Below are 12579 nucleotides of genomic sequence, written 5' to 3'. Positions count from 1 at the left end.
GGGAACTGTCTGACTGGGATCTGTCTGAGTGGGAACTATCGGGCTGGGAACTGTCTGGTAGATAACTGTCTGGCTGGGAACTGCCTGACAGGGAACTGCCTAATTGTGAACTGTCTGATTGTGAACTGTCTGGCTGGGAACTGTCTGGCTGGGAACTGCCTGACTGGGATCTTTCTGGCTGGTAAATTTCTGGCTGGGAACTGTCTGACTGCGAAATGTCTGATTGTTAACTGTCTGACTGGAAAATGTGTCACTGGGAAGGGTCTGACTGGGATCTGTCAGAGTGGGAAGTGTCTGGCTGGGAAGTGTCTGGCAGGGGAACTGTCTGGCTGGGAACTGTCTGATTGCTAACTGTCGTGCTGGGAACTGCCTGACTGGGATTTGTCTGATTTGGAACTGTCTGACTGGGAAAATTGCTGACTAACAACTATCTGACTGGAAACATTCTGACTGAGAACTGAATGGCTTGGACCTGTCTGACTGGGAACTGTCTGACTGGGAACTCTCTGACTGGGAACTGCCTGAGTGGGAACTGTCTGGCTGGGAAATGTCTGGTAGATAACTTTCTGACTGGGAACTGCTTGACTGGGAACTCTCTGGCTGGGAACTGTCTGGCTGGGAAATATCTGACTGGGAACTGTCTGACTGTAAAATGGCTAACTAGGAACTGTCTGACTGGGAAATGTCTCACTGTGAACTGTCTGACTGTGATCTCTCTGAATGGGAACTGTCTGGCTGGGAACTGTCTGACTGGGAACTTTCTGGCTGGGATCTCTCTGAATAGGAACTGTCTGGCTGGGAACTGTCTGACTGCGTACTTTTTGGCTGACAAATGGCTAAATGAGAACTATCTGACTGGAAAATGTCCGACTGGGAACTGTCTGAATGGGATATTTCTGAATGGGAACTGTCTGGCTGGGAACTATCTGACTGGGAACTTTCTGGCTGGGAAATGGCTAAATGAGAACTATCTGACTGGAAAATGTCCGTCTGGGAACTGCCTGAATGGGATCTCTCTGAATGGGAACTTTCTGGCTGGGAACTATCTGACTGGGTACTTTCTGGCTGGGAAATTTCTGGCTGGGAACTGTCTGACTGGGAACTGTCTGACTTGGAAAATTCTGGCTGGGATCTGTCTGACTGGGAACTGTCTGATTGTTAACTGTCTGACTGGGAACTTTCTGGCTGGGATCTCTCTGAATAGGAACTGTCTGGCTGGGAACTGTCTGACTGCGTACTTTCTGGCTGACAAATGGCTAAATGAGAACCATCTGACTGGAAAATGTCCGACTGGGAACTGTCTGAATGGGATATTTCTGAATGGGAACTGTCTGGCTGGGAACTGTCTGACTGGGATCTGTCTGGCTGGGAACTGTCTGACTGGGAAATGTCTGGCTGGGAACTGTCTGGTAGATAACTGTCTGGCTGGGAACTGCCTGACTGCGAACTGTCTGATTCTGAACTGTCTGATTGTGAACTGTCTGACTGGGAAATGGCCAACTGGGAACTGTCTGACTGGGAAATGTCTCACTGGGAACTGTCTGATTAGGAACTGTCTGGCTGGGATCTGTCTGACTGGGAAATGGCCAACTGGGAACTGTCTGACTGGGAAATGTCTCACTGGGAACTGTCTGATTAGGAACTGTCTGGCTGTGATCTGTCTGACTGGGAACTGCCTGGCTGGGAACTGTCTGATTGTGAACTGTCTGGCTGGGAACTGTCTGACTGGGAACATTCTGCCTGGGAAATAACTGGCTGGGAACTGTCTGGCAGATAACTGTCTGGCTGGGAACTTCCTGACTGGAAACTGCCTAAATGGGAACTGTCTGATTGTGAACTGTCTGGCTGGGAACTGTCTGACTGGGAACTTTCTGGCTGGGAAATGTCTGGCTGGGAAATGCCAAACTGGGAACTGTTTGACTGGAAAATTTCTCACTGGGATCTGTCTGACTGGGAAGTCTCTGGCTGGGAACTTTCTGACTGGGATCTGTCTGACTGGGAACTGTCTGACTGGGATCTCTCTGAATGGGAACAGCCTGACTGGGAACTTTCTGCCTGGGAAATGGCTAACTGGGAACTGTCTGACTGGGATCTGTCTGAGTGGGAATGTTCTGGCTGGGAACTATCTGACTGGGTACTTTCTGGCTGGGAAATTTCTGGCTGGGAACTGTCTGACTGGGAACTGTCTGACTGGGAATGTTCTGGCTGGGAACTGTCTGACTGGGAACTGTCTGATTGTTGACTGTCGGACTGGAAAATGGCGAACTGGCAACTGTTTGGCTTGGTATTGTCTGGCTGGGAAATGCCTATCTGGGATGTGTCAGACTGGGAATTGTCAGAGTGGGACCTGTCTGACTGGGAACTGTCTGGCTGGGAACTGTCTGACTGGGAACTTTCTGGCTGGGATCTCTCTGAATAGGAACTGTCTGGCTGGGAACTGTCTGACTGGGAACTGTCTGGCTGGGAAATGGCTAAATGAGAACTATCTGACTGGAAAATGTCCGACTGGGAACTGCCCGAATGGGATCTCTCTGAATGGGAACTTTCTGGCTGGGAACTATCTGACTGGGAACTTTCTGGCTGGGAACTGTCTGACTGGGAAATGTCTAACTGGGAACTGTCTTACTGGGAACTGTCTGACTGGGATCTGTCTGAATGGGAACTGTCTGATTTTGAACTGTCTGACTGGGAACTGTCTGACTGGGATTTGTCTGATTTGGAACTGTCTGACTGGGAACTGTCTAACTGGGAAAATTGCTGACTGAGAACTATCTGAATGGAAACATTCTGACTGAGAACTGAATGGCTTGGACCTGTCTGACTGGGAACTGTCTGACTGGGAACTCGCTGACTGGGAACAGCCTGACTGGGAACTTTCTAGCTGGGAAATGGCTAACTGGGAACTGTCTGAATGGGATCTGTCTGAGTGGGAACTATCTGGCTGGGAACTGCCTGACAGGGAACTGCCTAATTGTGAACTGTCTGATGGTGAACTGTCTGGCTGGGAACTGTCTGGCTGGGAACTGTCTGACTGGGAACTTTCTGGCTGGGAAATTTCTGGCTGGGAACTGTCTGACTGCGAACTGTCTGATTGTTAACTGTCTGACTAGAAAATGTGTCACTGGGAACTGTCTGACTGGGATCTGTCAGAGTGGGAAGTGTCTGCCTGGGAAGTGTCTGGCAGGGGAACTGTCTGGCTAGGAACTGTCTGATTGCGAACTGTTGTGCTGGGAACTGCCTGACTGGGATTTGTCTGATTTGGAACTGTCTGACTGGGAACTGTCTGACTGGGAAAATTGCTGACTGACAACTATCTGACTGAAACATTCTGACTGAGAACTGAATGGTTTGGACCTGTCTGACTGGGAACTGTCTGATTGTGAACTGTCTGGCTGGGAACTGTCTGACTGAGAACTGCTTGACTGGGAACTGTCTGGCTGGGAACTGTCTGGCTGGGAAATATCTGGCTTGGAACTCTCTGACTGGGAACTGTCTGACTGGGAAATGGCTAACTGGGAACTGTCTGACTGGGAAATGTCTCACTGGGAACTGTCTGGCTGGGAACTGTCTGACTGGGAACTGTCTGGCTGCCAACTGTCTGACTGACATCTGTCTGACTGGGAAATGGCTAACTGGGAACTGTCTGACTGGGATCTGTCTGAGTGGGAACTATCGGGCTGGGAACTGTCTGGTAGATAACTGTCTGGCTGGGAACTGCCTGACAGGGAACTGCCTAATTGTGAACTGTCTGATTGTGAACTGTCTGGCTGGGAACTGTCTGGCTGGGAACTGCCTGACTGGGATCTTTCTGGCTGGTAAATTTCTGGCTGGGAACTGTCTGACTGCGAAATGTCTGATTGTTAACTGTCTGACTGGAAAATGTGTCACTGGGAAGGGTCTGACTGGGATCTGTCAGAGTGGGAAGTGTCTGGCTGGGAAGTGTCTGGCAGGGGAACTGTCTGGCTGGGAACTGTCTGATTGCTAACTGTCGTGCTGGGAACTGCCTGACTGGGATTTGTCTGATTTGGAACTGTCTGACTGGGAAAATTGCTGACTAACAACTATCTGACTGGAAACATTCTGACTGAGAACTGAATGGCTTGGACCTGTCTGACTGGGAACTGTCTGACTGGGAACTCTCTGACTGGGAACTGCCTGAGTGGGAACTGTCTGGCTGGGAAATGTCTGGTAGATAACTTTCTGACTGGGAACTGCTTGACTGGGAACTCTCTGGCTGGGAACTGTCTGGCTGGGAAATATCTGACTGGGAACTGTCTGACTGTAAAATGGCTAACTAGGAACTGTCTGACTGGGAAATGTCTCACTGTGAACTGTCTGACTGTGATCTCTCTGAATGGGAACTGTCTGGCTGGGAACTGTCTGACTGGGAACTTTCTGGCTGGGATCTCTCTGAATAGGAACTGTCTGGCTGGGAACTGTCTGACTGCGTACTTTTTGGCTGACAAATGGCTAAATGAGAACTATCTGACTGGAAAATGTCCGACTGGGAACTGTCTGAATGGGATATTTCTGAATGGGAACTGTCTGGCTGGGAACTATCTGACTGGGAACTTTCTGGCTGGGAAATGGCTAAATGAGAACTATCTGACTGGAAAATGTCCGTCTGGGAACTGCCTGAATGGGATCTCTCTGAATGGGAACTTTCTGGCTGGGAACTATCTGACTGGGTACTTTCTGGCTGGGAAATTTCTGGCTGGGAACTGTCTGACTGGGAACTGTCTGACTTGGAAAATTCTGGCTGGGATCTGTCTGACTGGGAACTGTCTGATTGTTAACTGTCTGACTGGGAACTTTCTGGCTGGGATCTCTCTGAATAGGAACTGTCTGGCTGGGAACTGTCTGACTGCGTACTTTCTGGCTGACAAATGGCTAAATGAGAACCATCTGACTGGAAAATGTCCGACTGGGAACTGTCTGAATGGGATATTTCTGAATGGGAACTGTCTGGCTGGGAACTGTCTGACTGGGATCTGTCTGGCTGGGAACTGTCTGACTGGGAAATGTCTGGCTGGGAACTGTCTGGTAGATAACTGTCTGGCTGGGAACTGCCTGACTGCGAACTGTCTGATTCTGAACTGTCTGATTGTGAACTGTCTGACTGGGAAATGGCCAACTGGGAACTGTCTGACTGGGAAATGTCTCACTGGGAACTGTCTGATTAGGAACTGTCTGGCTGGGATCTGTCTGACTGGGAACTGGCCAACTGGGAACTGTCTGACTGGGAAATGTCTCACTGGGAACTGTCTGATTAGGAACTGTCTGGCTGTGATCTGTCTGACTGGGAACTGCCTGGCTGGGAACTGTCTGATTGTGAACTGTCTGGCTGGGAACTGTCTGACTGGGAACATTCTGCCTGGGAAATAACTGGCTGGGAACTGTCTGGCAGATAACTGTCTGGCTGGGAACTTCCTGACTGGAAACTGCCTAAATGGGAACTGTCTGATTGTGAACTGTCTGGCTGGGAACTGTCTGACTGGGAACTTTCTGGCTGGGAAATGTCTGGCTGGGAAATGCCAAACTGGGAACTGTTTGACTGGAAAATTTCTCACTGGGATCTGTCTGACTGGGAAGTCTCTGGCTGGGAACTTTCTGACTGGGATCTGTCTGACTGGGAACTGTCTGACTGGGATCTCTCTGAATGGGAACAGCCTGACTGGGAACTTTCTGCCTGGGAAATGGCTAACTGGGAACTGTCTGACTGGGATCTGTCTGAGTGGGAATGTTCTGGCTGGGAACTATCTGACTGGGAAATGGCTAACTGGGAACTGTCTGACTGGGAAATGGCTAACTGGGAACTGTCTGACTGGGAAATGTCTCACTGGGAACTGTCTGGCTGGGAACTGTCTGACTGGGAACTGTCTGGCTGCCAACTGTCTGACTGACATCTGTCTGACTGGGAAATGGCTAACTGGGAACTGTCTGACTGGGATCTGTCTGAGTGGGAACTATCGGGCTGGGAACTGTCAGGTAGATAACTGTCTGGCTGGGAACTGCCTGACAGGGAACTGCCTAATTGTGAACTGTCTGATTGTGAACTGTCTGGCTGGGAACTGTCTGGCTGGGAACTGCCTGACTGGGATCTTTCTGGCTGGTAAATTTCTGGCTGGGAACTGTCTGACTGCGAAATGTCTGATTGTTAACTGTCTGACTGGAAAATGTGTCACTGGGAAGGGTCTGACTGGGATCTGTCAGAGTGGGAAGTGTCTGGCTGGGAAGTGTCTGGCAGGGGAACTGTCTGGCTGGGAACTGTCTGATTGCTAACTGTCGTGCTGGGAACTGCCTGACTGGGATTTGTCTGATTTGGAACTGTCTGACTGGGAAAATTGCTGACTAACAACTATCTGACTGGAAACATTCTGACTGAGAACTGAATGGCTTGGACCTGTCTGACTGGGAACTGTCTGACTGGGAACTCTCTGACTGGGAACTGCCTGAGTGGGAACTGTCTGGCTGGGAAATGTCTGGTAGATAACTTTCTGACTGGGAACTGCTTGACTGGGAACTCTCTGGCTGGGAACTGTCTGGCTGGGAAATATCTGACTGGGAACTGTCTGACTGTAAAATGGCTAACTAGGAACTGTCTGACTGGGAAATGTCTCACTGTGAACTGTCTGACTGTGATCTCTCTGAATGGGAACTGTCTGGCTGGGAACTGTCTGACTGGGAACTTTCTGGCTGGGATCTCTCTGAATAGGAACTGTCTGGCTGGGAACTGTCTGACTGCGTACTTTCTGGCTGACAAATGGCTAAATGAGAACTATCTGACTGGAAAATGTCCGACTGGGAACTGTCTGAATGGGATATTTCTGAATGGGAACTGTCTGGCAGGGAACTATCTGACTGGGAACTTTCTGGCTGGGAAATGGCTAAATGAGAACTATCTGACTGGAAAATGTCCGTCTGGGAACTGCCTGAATGGGATCTCTCTGAATGGGAACTTTCTGGCTGGGAACTATCTGACTGGGTACTTTCTGGCTGGGAAATTTCTGGCTGGGAACTGTCTGACTGGGAACTGTCTGACTTGGAATGTTCTGGCTGGGATCTGTCTGACTGGGAACTGTCTGATTGTTAACTGTCTGACTGGGAACTTTCTGGCTGGGATCTCTCTGAATAGGAACTGTCTGGCTGGGAACTGTCTGACTGCGTACTTTCTGGCTGACAAATGGCTAAATGAGAACCATCTGACTGGAAAATGTCCGACTGGGAACTGTCTGAATGGGATATTTCTGAATGGGAACTGTCTGGCTGGGAACTGTCTGACTGGGATCTGTCTGGCTGGGAACTGTCTGACTGGGAAATGTCTGGCTGGGAACTGTCTGGTAGATAACTGTCTGGCTGGGAACTGCCTGACTGCGAACTGTCTGATTCTGAACTGTCTGATTGTGAACTGTCTGACTGGGAACTGGCCAACTGGGAACTGTCTGACTGGGAAATGTCTCACTGGGAACTGTCTGATTAGGAACTGTCTGGCTGGGATCTGTCTGACTGGGAAATGGCCAACTGGGAACTGTCTGACTGGGAAATGTCTCACTGGGAACTGTCTGATTAGGAACTGTCTGGCTGTGATCTGTCTGACTGGGAACTGCCTGGCTGGGAACTGTCTGATTGTGAACTGTCTGGCTGGGAACTGTCTGACTGGGAACATTCTGCCTGGGAAATAACTGGCTGGGAACTGTCTGGCAGATAACTGTCTGGCTGGGAACTTCCTGACTGGAAACTGCCTAAATGGGAACTGTCTGATTGTGAACTGTCTGGCTGGGAACTGTCTGACTGGGAACTTTCTGGCTGGGAAATGTCTGGCTGGGAAATGCCAAACTGGGAACTGTTTGACTGGAAAATTTCTCACTGGGATCTGTCTGACTGGGAAGTCTCTGGCTGGGAACTTTCTGACTGGGATCTGTCTGACTGGGAACTGTCTGACTGGGATCTCTCTGAATGGGAACAGCCTGACTGGGAACTTTCTGCCTGGGAAATGGCTAACTGGGAACTGTCTGACTGGGATCTGTCTGAGTGGGAATGTTCTGGCTGGGAACTATCTGACTGGGTACTTTCTGGCTGGGAAATTTCTGGCTGGGAACTGTCTGACTGGGAACTGTCTGACTGGGAATGTTCTGGCTGGGAACTGTCTGACTGGGAACTGTCTGATTGTTGACTGTCGGACTGGAAAATGGCGAACTGGCAACTGTTTGGCTTGGTATTGTCTGGCTGGGAAATGCCTATCTGGGATGTGTCAGACTGGGAATTGTCAGAGTGGGACCTGTCTGACTGGGAACTGTCTGGCTGGGAACTGTCTGACTGGGAACTTTCTGGCTGGGATCTCTCTGAATAGGAACTGTCTGGCTGGGAACTGTCTGACTGGGAACTGTCTGGCTGGGAAATGGCTAAATGAGAACTATCTGACTGGAAAATGTCCGACTGGGAACTGCCCGAATGGGATCTCTCTGAATGGGAACTTTCTGGCTGGGAACTATCTGACTGGGAACTGTCTGACTGGGAACTGTCTGATTGTTAACTGTCTGTTTGGAAAATGGCGAACTGGGAACTGTTTGGCTTGGTACTGTCTGACTGGGAAATGGCTAACTGCAAACTGTCTGACTGGACATTTTGTCACTGGGAATTGTCTGACTGGGATCTGTCTGACTGGGAACTGTCTGACTGGGATCTCTCTGAATGGGAACTGTCTGGCAGGGAACTGTCTGACTGGGAACTTTCTGGCTGGGAAATTTCTGGCTGGGAACTGTCTGACTGCGAACTGTCTGATTGTTAACTGTCTGACTAGAAAATGTGTCACTGGGAACTGTCTGACTGGGATCTGTCAGAGTGGGAAGTGTCTGCCTGGGAAGTGTCTGGCAGGGGAACTGTCTGGCTAGGAACTGTCTGATTGCGAACTGTTGTGCTGGGAACTGCCTGACTGGGATTTGTCTGATTTGGAACTGTCTGACTGGGAACTGTCTGACTGGGAAAATTGCTGACTGACAACTATCTGACTGAAACATTCTGACTGAGAACTGAATGGTTTGGACCTGTCTGACTGGGAACTGTCTGATTGTGAACTGTCTGGCTGGGAACTGTCTGACTGAGAACTGCTTGACTGGGAACTGTCTGGCTGGGAACTGTCTGGCTGGGAAATATCTGGCTTGGAACTCTCTGACTGGGAACTGTCTGACTGGGAAATGGCTAACTGGGAACTGTCTGACTGGGAAATGTCTCACTGGGAACTGTCTGGCTGGGAACTGTCTGACTGGGAACTGTCTGATTGTGAACTGTCTGGCTGGGAACTGTCTGACTGGGAACATTCTGCCTGGGAAATAACTGGCTGGGAACTGTCTGGCAGATAACTGTCTGGCTGGGAACTTCCTGACTGGAAACTGCCTAAATGGGAACTGTCTGATTGTGAACTGTCTGGCTGGGAACTGTCTGACTGGGAACTTTCTGGCTGGGAAATGTCTGGCTGGGAAATGCCAAACTGGGAACTGTTTGACTGGAAAATTTCTCACTGGGATCTGTCTGACTGGGAAGTCTCTGGCTGGGAACTTTCTGACTGGGATCTGTCTGACTGGGAACTGTCTGACTGGGATCTCTCTGAATGGGAACAGCCTGACTGGGAACTTTCTGCCTGGGAAATGGCTAACTGGGAACTGTCTGACTGGGATCTGTCTGAGTGGGAATGTTCTGGCTGGGAACTATCTGACTGGGTACTTTCTGGCTGGGAAATTTCTGGCTGGGAACTGTCTGACTGGGAACTGTCTGACTGGGAATGTTCTGGCTGGGAACTGTCTGACTGGGAACTGTCTGATTGTTGACTGTCGGACTGGAAAATGGCGAACTGGCAACTGTTTGGCTTGGTATTGTCTGGCTGGGAAATGCCTATCTGGGATGTGTCAGACTGGGAATTGTCAGAGTGGGACCTGTCTGACTGGGAACTGTCTGGCTGGGAACTGTCTGACTGGGAACTTTCTGGCTGGGATCTCTCTGAATAGGAACTGTCTGGCTGGGAACTGTCTGACTGGGAACTGTCTGGCTGGGAAATGGCTAAATGAGAACTATCTGACTGGAAAATGTCCGACTGGGAACTGCCCGAATGGGATCTCTCTGAATGGGAACTTTCTGGCTGGGAACTATCTGACTGGGAACTGTCTGACTGGGAACTGTCTGATTGTTAACTGTCTGTTTGGAAAATGGCGAACTGGGAACTGTTTGGCTTGGTACTGTCTGACTGGGAAATGGCTAACTGCAAACTGTCTGACTGGACATTTTGTCACTGGGAATTGTCTGACTGGGATCTGTCTGACTGGGAACTGTCTGACTGGGATCTCTCTGAATGGGAACTGTCTGGCAGGGAACTGTCTGACTGGGAACTTTCTGGCTGGGAAATTTCTGGCTGGGAACTGTCTGACTGCGAACTGTCTGATTGTTAACTGTCTGACTAGAAAATGTGTCACTGGGAACTGTCTGACTGGGATCTGTCAGAGTGGGAAGTGTCTGCCTGGGAAGTGTCTGGCAGGGGAACTGTCTGGCTAGGAACTGTCTGATTGCGAACTGTTGTGCTGGGAACTGCCTGACTGGGATTTGTCTGATTTGGAACTGTCTGACTGGGAACTGTCTGACTGGGAAAATTGCTCACTGACAACTATCTGACTGAAACATTCTGACTGAGAACTGAATGGTTTGGACCTGTCTGACTGGGAACTGTCTGATTGTGAACTGTCTGGCTGGGAACTGTCTGACTGAGAACTGCTTGACTGGGAACTGTCTGGCTGGGAACTGTCTGGCTGGGAAATATCTGGCTTGGAACTCTCTGACTGGGAACTGTCTGACTGGGAAATGGCTAACTGGGAACTGTCTGACTGGGAAATGTCTCACTGGGAACTGTCTGGCTGGGAACTGTCTGACTGGGAACTGTCTGGCTGCCAACTGTCTGACTGACATCTGTCTGACTGGGAAATGGCTAACTGGGAACTGTCTGACTGGGATCTGTCTGAGTGGGAACTATCGGGCTGGGAACTGTCAGGTAGATAACTGTCTGGCTGGGAACTGCCTGACAGGGAACTGCCTAATTGTGAACTGTCTGATTGTGAACTGTCTGGCTGGGAACTGTCTGGCTGGGAACTGCCTGACTGGGATCTTTCTGGCTGGTAAATTTCTGGCTGGGAACTGTCTGACTGCGAAATGTCTGATTGTTAACTGTCTGACTGGAAAATGTGTCACTGGGAAGGGTCTGACTGGGATCTGTCAGAGTGGGAAGTGTCTGGCTGGGAAGTGTCTGGCAGGGGAACTGTCTGGCTGGGAACTGTCTGATTGCTAACTGTCGTGCTGGGAACTGCCTGACTGGGATTTGTCTGATTTGGAACTGTCTGACTGGGAAAATTGCTGACTAACAACTATCTGACTGGAAACATTCTGACTGAGAACTGAATGGCTTGGACCTGTCTGACTGGGAACTGTCTGACTGGGAACTCTCTGACTGGGAACTGCCTGAGTGGGAACTGTCTGGCTGGGAAATGTCTGGTAGATAACTTTCTGACTGGGAACTGCTTGACTGGGAACTCTCTGGCTGGGAACTGTCTGGCTGGGAAATATCTGACTGGGAACTGTCTGACTGTAAAATGGCTAACTAGGAACTGTCTGACTGGGAAATGTCTCACTGTGAACTGTCTGACTGGGATCTCTCTGAATGGGAACTGTCTGGCTGGGAACTGTCTGACTGGGAACTTTCTGGCTGGGATCTCTCTGAATAGGAACTGTCTGGCTGGGAACTGTCTGACTGCGTACTTTCTGGCTGACAAATGGCTAAATGAGAACTATCTGACTGGAAAATGTCCGACTGGGAACTGTCTGAATGGGATATTTCTGAATGGGAACTGTCTGGCAGGGAACTATCTGACTGGGAACTTTCTGGCTGGGAAATGGCTAAATGAGAACTATCTGACTGGAAAATGTCCGTCTGGGAACTGCCTGAATGGGATCTCTCTGAATGGGAACTTTCTGGCTGGGAACTATCTGACTGGGTACTTTCTGGCTGGGAAATTTCTGGCTGGGAACTGTCTGACTGGGAACTGTCTGACTTGGAATGTTCTGGCTGGGATCTGTCTGACTGGGAACTGTCTGATTGTTAACTGTCTGACTGGAAAATGGCGAACTGGGAAGTGTTTGGCTGGGTACTGTCTGGCTGGGAAATGGCTAACTGCAAACTGTCTGACTGGACATTGTGTCACTGGGAATTGTCTGACTGGGATCTGTCTGACTGGGAACTGTCTGCCTGGGATCTCTCTGAATGGCAACTGTCTGGCAGGGAACTGTCTGACTGGGAACTGTCTGAATGGGCTCTCTCTGAATGGGAACTATCTGACTGGGAACTTTCTGGCTGGGAACTGTCTGACTGGAAAATGGCGAACTGGGAACTGTCTGACTGGACAATGTGTCACTGGGAACTGTCTGCCTGGGATCTGTCTGAATGGGAACTGTCTGGCTGGGAAATGTCTGACTGGGAACTGCCTGACTGGGAACTTTCTGGCTGGGAAATTTCTGGCTGGAAACTGTCTGACTGGGATCTTTCTG

The sequence above is a fragment of the Melanotaenia boesemani genome, chromosome 10, assembly GCF_017639745.1.
Source record: "Melanotaenia boesemani isolate fMelBoe1 chromosome 10, fMelBoe1.pri, whole genome shotgun sequence".
Classification (NCBI taxonomy): Eukaryota; Metazoa; Chordata; class Actinopteri; order Atheriniformes; family Melanotaeniidae; genus Melanotaenia; species Melanotaenia boesemani.
The sequence above is the reverse complement of the archived record's forward strand: the minus strand, read 5'-3'. Positions refer to the sequence as shown.